Source organism: Phascolarctos cinereus, unplaced genomic scaffold (assembly GCF_003287225.1).
Source record: "Phascolarctos cinereus isolate Bilbo 61053 unplaced genomic scaffold, phaCin_HiC Scaffold_4;HRSCAF=312, whole genome shotgun sequence".
Taxonomy (NCBI): Eukaryota; Metazoa; Chordata; class Mammalia; order Diprotodontia; family Phascolarctidae; genus Phascolarctos; species Phascolarctos cinereus.
The window spans coordinates 301,617,609-301,627,294 of NW_027555847.1; the positions used below are offsets into that span (position 1 = coordinate 301,617,609).

At 38.1% G+C, this 9,686-nt stretch overlaps 1 long non-coding RNA gene across 1 annotated transcript in view; it reads right to left on the minus strand.

Annotated features, from left to right (window-relative positions):
* LOC110222886 (uncharacterized) overlaps positions 1-6,150 on the minus strand; it is a 47,723-nt gene extending 41,573 nt beyond the window's left edge. Inside the window, exon 1 of the long non-coding RNA XR_002328524.2 lies at positions 6,074-6,150. This is a non-coding gene — a long non-coding RNA (uncharacterized LOC110222886). The remainder of the gene's footprint in view (positions 1-6,073) is intronic.
* Between the last annotated feature and the right edge of the window lie 3,536 nt (positions 6,151-9,686).

A 9,686-nucleotide genomic window follows, 5' to 3' on the forward strand; every position in this document is an offset into this window, starting at 1 on the left:
TATTGTGAAAAATAAGAGGTTTCTATTTTAATTTCAATGATAGAAATAGTGATTCCTATGGATTGTTGTTCTGTTGTCATTGTTTTTTGGTTGTTTTTTGTCACGAAGCTGGCATGCTAAATTAGCTTAATGTGTACTAGAAACAATTCACTATTAAAAAAGGCCACATACGATAATGTGATCAAACAGTGCCTGCCTCAAGCTGGATTGTTTTGTTTAATTTTTTTCCCCTTCTTTTTTAGGAGCTGCATTGGTAGGAAGTGAGAGAAAGGCATTGGGTAAGGCTCCTTTGAGATCACCAGTGTTGCAAAATCTGAGTTTTATACTTGATTTTCAAACTATTGAATAATGTCCTATGAGATCTCTTAGGTCTTAACTGGATTAAAATGAATATATTTGTGCTAGAGCTCTTTTCAACTAACTAATGTGCATGCGAATTGATAGTGTGTGTCAGTGGGAGGATGTGAGAGCAACTGTAGGTGACTGTAAGAGTGGGTGTGGGATGCAGGTTGAGTTGTGTCTATGGGAAGGGGAAAGAGAGAGCAAGGGAGAGAAAGAGAGAGAGAGAGAGAGAGAGAGAGAGAGAGAGAGAGAGAGAGAGAGAGAGAGAGAGAGAGAGAGAGAGAGAGAGTATCATGAGAGAGGGTGAGAGAAATGAAAATTAGCAGTCCTGTGTGTCTGGTGGGTTTTGTTGGGCACCACGAGAGATGCATGGGGGGGGGGGGAGAGGACTAGGGAAAGGGGGGGCGGAGGAGAAGGGGAGGTTTGGCATGCGTATATGTGTTGGCGCGGTGGCTTCAGTTATGGCTGGGGCCCCAGGTTTTTGTTTTGTAGATTCCGGGGGTAAATAGGCTGGAGTTTCAGGTTCAGGTTGGAGTGCATGGAAAAGGATTGTTGCTGTGAGTTCCTCTTTCTGCTCTTCACTGTGGTTGCTGCTGCTTGGAACATTGCTGGGTGAGGGAGGCGGGAGGGAAGGGTAGGGGCCTGTCTGCAGCTGCCCCTCTCACACTTGAATAAAAGAACTTTTTTTTTTCTGGGGTGGGGGAAGCTGTGAATACCTTTCCCAATAAGAGATGAGGCATATTGAAAACTATATTAAATTACCCTGATTAACAATTTAGCCACGAACAGGGGAGCTTTGGGAGATCTCTATAGGCAGGGCTGGGGGCTATTCATGCCAGTAGCTAAGAGGTCGAAAGGTTTCTGAAGTTCACAGGCTCAGATCCTTTGTTATGCTAACAGACAATCTCAAATCAGCTGCCTAGTAGAGTGTGAAATATAAATGATTCCTTGAGAACTTCCAATAAGTTGTCACTCTTGCTCTCCAAATACCAGGACAGCTGCTAATTTCTAGCAGGCCCTTTTTGCAACATCGCTAGCCCTAAATGAATGCCTTTGTAGTTCAAATAATCTTTTCAAGGGAGCTGTCCTATCATAATAGCCCAAATGCATCTTGGTTTTGACTATTAAATGAAAATCAGGCCTCAGCCGTGCTTGACTTTTCCAAACTGCCCGGTGCTTGGGAAGGGTGGTAGCAGCCCACAAGTTAGCACCCACTGCAGGGGTCTAGGGCATTAATAACACTCTATAGACTGGGAGTTACTGAGAATGGAGCTTCAACCCCAGGCCTCACCCCTCCCCCTACTATAGACAAAGCTGGGGAGGTGGGGGGTAGGGGTGCGATTTACGTGTCTTCCTTCCCTTATTTGAGACTGCCTTCCTCTTTCAACCCATCCAACTCCACCATGATCTATGGGCACTTTGTCCAGCAAGACAGAAAGCTGACACCCAGTTTGGTTGCCAGTATCTCACTAGTCATCTCAAAGCATCGATTTTGAGAATGGGTGTGTTCATTTTTCTAGGGTGAAGGGAAGAAAAGACTCAGAGGGCATGGTATGCTCAGGCCACGTCCCTAGGATCAGATCCCTGCAGTTGAAGACAGGCTACATACATGGCTTGTGCTCTCAGATGGGTACTTTAAATATGTTCTGATGACCCAGAAAGAAGACTTACCTACTATGAATCTAAAACAAAAGTTATCCGAATAAATAAATACTCCTCCCAAAGAAATATGTAAGAGGGAGATTGTAACTACATTAATCATCCTTCTAAGAAAGTATATTCTATTTTTCAAGGGCAAGATATGCTTATATTAAGAAAGAAAACAAAATGAGGCAAAAGGGAAGAGAGGTTAAAAAAAAGGCTAGAAATCCTACCATATCTGTCTTCCCAAGGGTAGGCAAAAAATGGTAATATGGCAAAACAAGCTTGAATTCAGCAAAATTTGCTGTATTTTTTTCTTTGCAGTCCAATATTACACTTATGGAAACATGAAAAATGCTGTGATTTTATAGGGGTCCAGGCTTTTTCCTAGCAATAGAAATTCAGTTTGTAGGTTGGGGATAGGAAGGAGGGAAATAAAATATTTATTTCAATAGATTCTTAAGAATAACTCTGTAAAGGTTGTTAATACAGTTAGACTATCCAGAGAAACTGAAATGCCTTAGTTTCCCTTTACTCATCTACTTCTCTGACTGTGCTCATTTAAAAGACTACATAAAAAAGACTTTTTTATGAGTGTGGTTTGGCATAGACAAACTTTTAAGCAAACATTTTTTTTCCCAATCACAGATGTCCCCTCTCTATATTTGTGCCAAGTATTTTGCACCTTCACTAGAAATTAACAAGAAATGAGGTCTGTTCTAAGAAGTATAACTTTTGTCAAGCTAAGTATCTTCTGTTTAAAAATTCTGAAACTTGTTTTTAGATAAATCACAGTAGTTGATACAGCAGGAAAAGGGACATGGGGTGCAACTCGATAATTTTTTGATGTGATAAGATATTTGGAAATCAGATCACTATTTGTCATTCAAGTCCTTTGTTAATTTTCTGCAAACGATAATGGGGCATAATATAGCAAGAAAAAATTAGTCTGGATCTCTGACATTGAAGAGGCAGAAGTTTGAGGTTTGTTCTAACAAATGTCAGAATCAGACTGTAATTTGTTATTGATCTACTCACACCCCTTTCAGAGGTATCTTCTCAGAATCACTGTTTTCACTGGGATAGCAGGATGACTATTCACCTTAAGATCTACTTTTAAATACACAAAGAGTTAAAAGTTTCAAAGACACAAGTCATTTCAAAATTGATTTTTTAATTTTTCCTTTTTTTCTTTTAATAGCTGTCCAAACTACACATCGTCTACATGTTAATAGTATATATGCTACAATATAATACATGGAAGATTCAAGGAAGAAATACCTTCACAGGGCTTTCCAAATGCTTATTCTAACACTTGGAAGTATCTTCTCTCCCTTTCCTGTCTTTAATACATCAAAACAGGAAAGAAAGAGCTTTTGTGTTATGACTACAGAGAAAACATTTGAGAACGTGTCAGTGTAGTGAATGCCAGCATCAGTTTGGGGGTTGGTTTGTTTTTCCCCTTGCCATGGTATTCTTTTTTTTCCCCTTTGCTTTTGCAGTCTTTAAATTTTGGCCACTTTGAGAAAAAGCAATAGCTGAAATGTAAAGTTAGGATGAATTACATTAAACCTACATGTTTCAAGAATATGAGCATGATGAATAGGAGGTCTGTGACATCATGGAGATTGATCAGTTCTTCACAGAAAGCCTCTCCTTTCCTCCCTCCCTTTGCCCCCCCCAAACCCTCTCCTCACTCTTTCTAAAATATACTAGCTCCAACTGAAAGGGGGGAAGGAGAGTATTGAGTTAAAAAAAAAAGTTTGCAGTACTGCCATTTCTAGGCATGAGGGGTGGGGGCTGGGGGAGAGAAGGTAGATAACAGCTCTGGACACTGTACATAGAAATACATAAACAGTTCAAATAGATATTTGTCTCTTTGAATAAGTTGTTTACAGGTCTCTCCCAATCTTTGACATGTGTTTCCTTTAGGTGTGCATTTATTTCAGAAAGTAGAAAATAAGATATGTACATTGTCTCTAGCCTCGGTTAATATTTATAGCCCACAATGGGCAACAACTTTTACAAAGGTATATTACATCCCTTGTATTATACTTATATCTTTTTCCATTATAATTGGGACAAATTAAAACAAAAAACACTCTTCCATTAACAGAGACCTAGGAATAGAAAGACTAAGAATTAAAAAGCAAAATGACTCCAAGATGGCTGCCTTTCCTTCTTCTCCCTCCTTCTGCCCAGTTTCCACACAGAAATTAATATCATATTTTGTTTAGAAATCACATTTTAGGTCACTTGCAAATGAGGTAGCCCAAGTGGCACCCACAGCTGCCTGGAATACTGCAATGCTATAATCATGGTATAGAGAGATTAAAATGCAAACATTCAAATGTATTTAGATGTGTACACAGTGAATAGACACACACACACACACACACACACACACACACTTGCATGTGTGAAACACACATACAGCTGCAACACAATAAAAGACAGAAATCCTACTTAATTCTTAGGACGGAAGGGCAAAACAGAACACCAGGGCCACTACCTTCCTCCCCAAAGGTTAGAAAATGCAGTGCTCATTGTCTAGATTTGATTTTTTTTAAAGATATATCTTACTGATGACTCTCTCATTAGGCAGACTTCTGAGGTCTGGGGAGACAAGATTTCCATAAATTATCTCTGTAACTCATCTCATGCTGGTGCAAAATGCAAAGCTAAAATTGAATTTTATGTGTGTGGTTTATTTTTTTTTTAAAGATAGAATATCAGGTTGCTCAGTTTCCCTGACAAATATATTAAAGGGTTGATGACTAATAATTACTGCTATTATTTATGATAATAGTGGTTTTTTTTTAAATCACAAGATTCCACCCATAAAGCTAAACTGAAAACAATATACTGAATAAATAAAGCTGTATTGGGGGAGTTTACACCATTCAATATAACTGGTTAGCAGGTTATTCTGCTCAGAGTACAGGCAAAGAACAAAGCAAATGGTTCAGTTCCACTAGGAAATATATTTTTTTAAAAAAACCCTTTATCTAAAAGCCATCAGGGACAAGCACTCAATACAAGTTAACAAGCAGGAACTGATAAGATAACATTTATATGAGGTCAGAAGTCAAATGCCAGTCAAAGGCTTTTAACCTCTTGGGTCATAAACAGGAATAGTTAAAACTGAGAGATAGTTATTTATCGGATTTTAAGGGTACCTGATCATTGTCAGAGGATCACCGATGATGAAACTAATTGGGATTTATAGAAGAACTTGTAGCTGTTCAGACAAAATGAAATCATGAACCTATAATTCTTCAATTCTTAGAAAAAAAAATCCCCCCCACCCTTTTTGTACATAAATCTACCAATTTAAACAGATTTAGGAACAAAATATTGTACACTGCCTTCTAAAGAGGAACATATGTAACCAACACACAGATTGATTAGCAGAATACGTGACTAATGTCGTCATATGTAGATTCAATATTTACAGTCTGAAAATAATAAATAAGCAGCCACAAAACTCCCTCCCCATTGTGCTGCTGGTGCTCCTCCACCCCCATAGGACTCCCAAATCAGACAAACTGTAGCACCAATATTAAAATATGTCTTGCCCCACAATGCCATCTTTTACACATTCATGAACAGTTATTTTTTTTTAAATTGCAATTATTGGCACAACTCTCTAATATAGGAAAACGGAAACCCACTTAATTATATTTTTTTTATCTCAATCTAGTTAGAGATACAGGCATCCCTCCTTTTCTCTGCTGTCACAGTATTTTTTTTCTCTTTGTTTTGAATTTTTTGTTTTGTTTTGTCTAGTGTCGGTTTACATTCTAAACTCTCAAACAATTCCTGGTCCCCAAGCTTATACCTAGCTTGTATTTTCAAAGCCTATCTCCTCCCCCCACCCTTTTTTTTCCCTTTGCAGCAGAAGAAAGCAAATCTAGATATTTCTTTCTACAGAAAGATAGAGGGATTGTTGTAAGGCCTGCTAAGGCCCACTGTTTCTTTAAACAGAGTCCACAATACACTAGGCGAACATTGTGGATTTAAAATGCTTTTAAATATTTATCAGAAGTATTTTATCATCATATTCAAATGACACCTGGAGTGCACTCACCTTTATTGACAATCTCTGTTCTGAAAGTCCATTTGCTTCCTTAAAGCCCCCCAAGCAGAACAAGCACTACCCGTTTTCATTCAGTTAATGTTTAGTAAAAAACCAAGCAACCTTAATCAGCATGCTGATTGCATCGTCAACTAACAAATAATTTACTACTCTGAGCATTGCATTCCATTAAAAGCTCATTAAATTTTCTGTTCTCCAATGGGAGGTTTAGCTTTTGAACTGCATGCTTTTGCTTCGAATGATCATTTATTCAATTTTTGCAAAATGTTTTTTTCTAAGTATAGGTGAGCATTTCAATACCTATAGAGTGCAAATATATGAAAAACACAGTCTAGGGTTTGATTTTGTTCAGTCATTTGATTTATAAGCTATCTTTATCAAAATTCAACACAATCATTTGCACTTTTAAAGAATTGTAAAAAAAGCTCTGTGTGGCTCTGTCTGACCCAAACTAACCTTGGAAACATAAAGAGATATACTAAAATGCCCTACAAGTGCTATATGTATTACATGTATGTAAAATATGTAATATGTCACATATTATATATGTAATATATAATGTATATATCTGAAATTCCCATATTCCTCTCAAGTAACACTGCATTAATATAATTTTTCTTATTTTCCTATTTGTAAAGGGTTGCCTTCCAACTATTCCTAAAGGGAATGACATTGCAAAACCCTCGCCATACAGAATGTCAAACTTAGACTATCCAGTAACAAAAAAAAAAAAGATTCTGAGTAACCCACAGATTCTGAGCCTGAACAATTTTACAATCCTCTGGATCCTTTTCTTGTTCAGTTATTCTAATAAGGTACATATTATCATTATATTTAATATAGAAAAATGTAAGAAAATAGCCAATCCCAAAATTAACATGCATCTTTGGGTTGCTAATTGTGCTCATTGCAAATTTGGGTCATTTTGCATGAGTGATTCTAATGTAGGGCTGAGATTGCCACATAGCGTAGTGGATTCCTGATTCCCTGCGCTAATCCTGAACTCGTGATTGCGTCAGGTGCAGTTCTGTATGCTCTAGCAGCTGGCTCATCCTCATCAATGCAAATAAGGCAACTCCTACAATCAAAGCCTCCTGAGTGTAAAGCCTGATTGCTGAGGGCAGGCGAAAGCACTACACAGACTCTCACTTTCAAATCACATTAAGTGACAAGACAACTGCGATGTCCCCCTGGTTCAAAATCAACCTTTAGAAAACAAAACAAGAAGAGGAAGAGGAGGAAGAAAGAGAAGAAGGGGAAGAAGAAAGAAGGGGAAGAAGTCCCTACTCATTTGAATGGTCAACATTCTTGTTTAAATGGACTTTCTCTGGATGTGGACTTGTGAACTTCAGACAAGCCCACACTTGGGCAGACACTAGCTAATATTCATATAATTACTAGGCAGGCACCAAATCTCACCAACAATATACTGATTATTTTCTCAAGGAACTTTCAGAGATGATGTGTCTCTGTACACACAGAGAAACAACAACGACAGAAAATGCAGAAATAACATTGTGCCATAATTTGAATATCATTTGATCTTATAACTGAATTCCCATTTGACATATTGCTCCTACCCAAAGCATGGAAAATGCTATGAGTAATAAAAAGCTCAAATGCTTTCCCTAGTGTTTCTACACAGAATCTGGACAACACTTAGTTCTAAAAATGTAAAAGAAAAAAAAAAGAAAATGCTGGTTTTTCTTTTAAAAAAAAATCCTAAAATATGTACAGATTTCTGATTCCATCTGAGCCCCATCCTCTGTTTCATTTTCTCATTTTAAGGGATGCTTAGCAGTAGCATTCAGCTTTAGCATAGAGCAGTTTTCTAGGTGAGGACATGTATGTAAGAGCTGAATAAATGGCTTTCCAGAACTGTTTTGAGTGCATAAAGGAGCTTCATTCTGGGAACCAGTACTAGATTCTTATGTAGACAGATCAGCAGACACCTTATGTGAACTTTGAGGGGTCGTCTAAAGAAATATAAGTAGATATCAATTACTAGCTGTGTAATCTTAAAGAAGTGACACTCTCTCAAAGCCTCAGTCTCCTCATCTGTAAAATCTGGAAGTTGGATATTGAACTAAATGCAGTCTAGGTCCCTTCCTGAACAGTCTGTAATTTGGTATTGCTCTTTCTTCTATAGTGGCTTTTTCATTTTGTCTCTTCTAGATGTAGGGTACTGGAATATGATATCAATACTAAGGGAAGAAAAGTAATATTGGCCAGGAACAGGTCAGCTCCCAGACCCTTTTCCCCTACAGCAGTGAGTAGATGCAGTTAATGCTGCTGAAATTTACCCCAGATAGCTTCCTAGGCTTGATATTCCCTCCTACAACCAACAATGCCACTTCTTTTGCCAAACTCATTAAGCCCTCTGAACCTGGATTCTAGGAAGTAACAAAACCCATCAACAAACTAAGGAAACAAAGGTGAACAATTTTTGAAGACTTCTCTTCAATTAAGAAAAGGACAATCCCTTGATTATTACCTGCTTCTGTCCAGCAATGAAGCTAGCATGATGTTTAAAGGCCCACTGAGGTAGGATGCTGAGCTGGTCAGAAGGATGGCTCTAGGACTCTTGCAAATCATTGACACTTAGGGGGCTTGAAGTTGGGAGAACAAGTCAGACCAGTGAGTGATTCGATCTTTCACAGCTACTGCTCAAGACTCTCTCCTTCTCTTTCTCTCTAATAGGATTAACAGATATTTTCCTAAACGGAAATCAGAATGTGTCAAATCATCTGTGACAGTCAATTTGCTGACAATGCCCACATTCTTGCAGTACTGATGCAGCACTATTCATAAACAGTTTCATTTCAAGGGATACAATACATCTGAGAGGTAAACATTTATCTTCATAATCTTACATTCCTTTCAGACTCCCTTAATTCTTCTTCGTGTATTCTCCTCCTCTTTCACCCTCCCCACCCCACCTCATCTTCAAAACATCTCGTACAAAAAGACATGACATCCCCAGTGAGCTAGGGTCTCTAGGATCCTGATGATGCAATATGTATGCTATATTATTCCTAGGAAGTCCTTGTTATGTTACCTTTTCCTATGCCACAGCTCCACATTGTTTACAGGGTCATTTTCTAGATGACCTGTTAGGGTTGCTTTCTTTCCTCCCTCTAACCTCACCCCAAAGTGATCATCCTCCTTCTTCCCTTCCTCCCCCACACTCAGTTTTATGGTTTTTATTGCAATAGCTATTCTTACCACTGGCACATCCCTCTGCAGTTTCTCCTTGGGGATGCATTAGGTTTTCCTCCCTGCGCTCCTTCCAACCTGTTTGTCCTCACACTTTTCTCTACAGTATGGGCTGGAATTATCTCTGGAACCCTCTAAGAAGGAATGGCTATTTGAGGATTTTCAAAACTGTATCACTGATATACCTGAAGTTCTTTTACCCTTTTTCAACTTCTCCTGGAGACCACTTACAAAAACAATAGAGTAGATGCCCTTAACTAAATAAAGAATTGTCAACTAGTTCATTTTTATTCTGAAGTTTATAAAGACAAACATATGATCAGGGAAACAAGCATCTACCTTTATTCCTCTTTCTGCAGTTAATTCAATTCAAGAAGTATTTTATTAA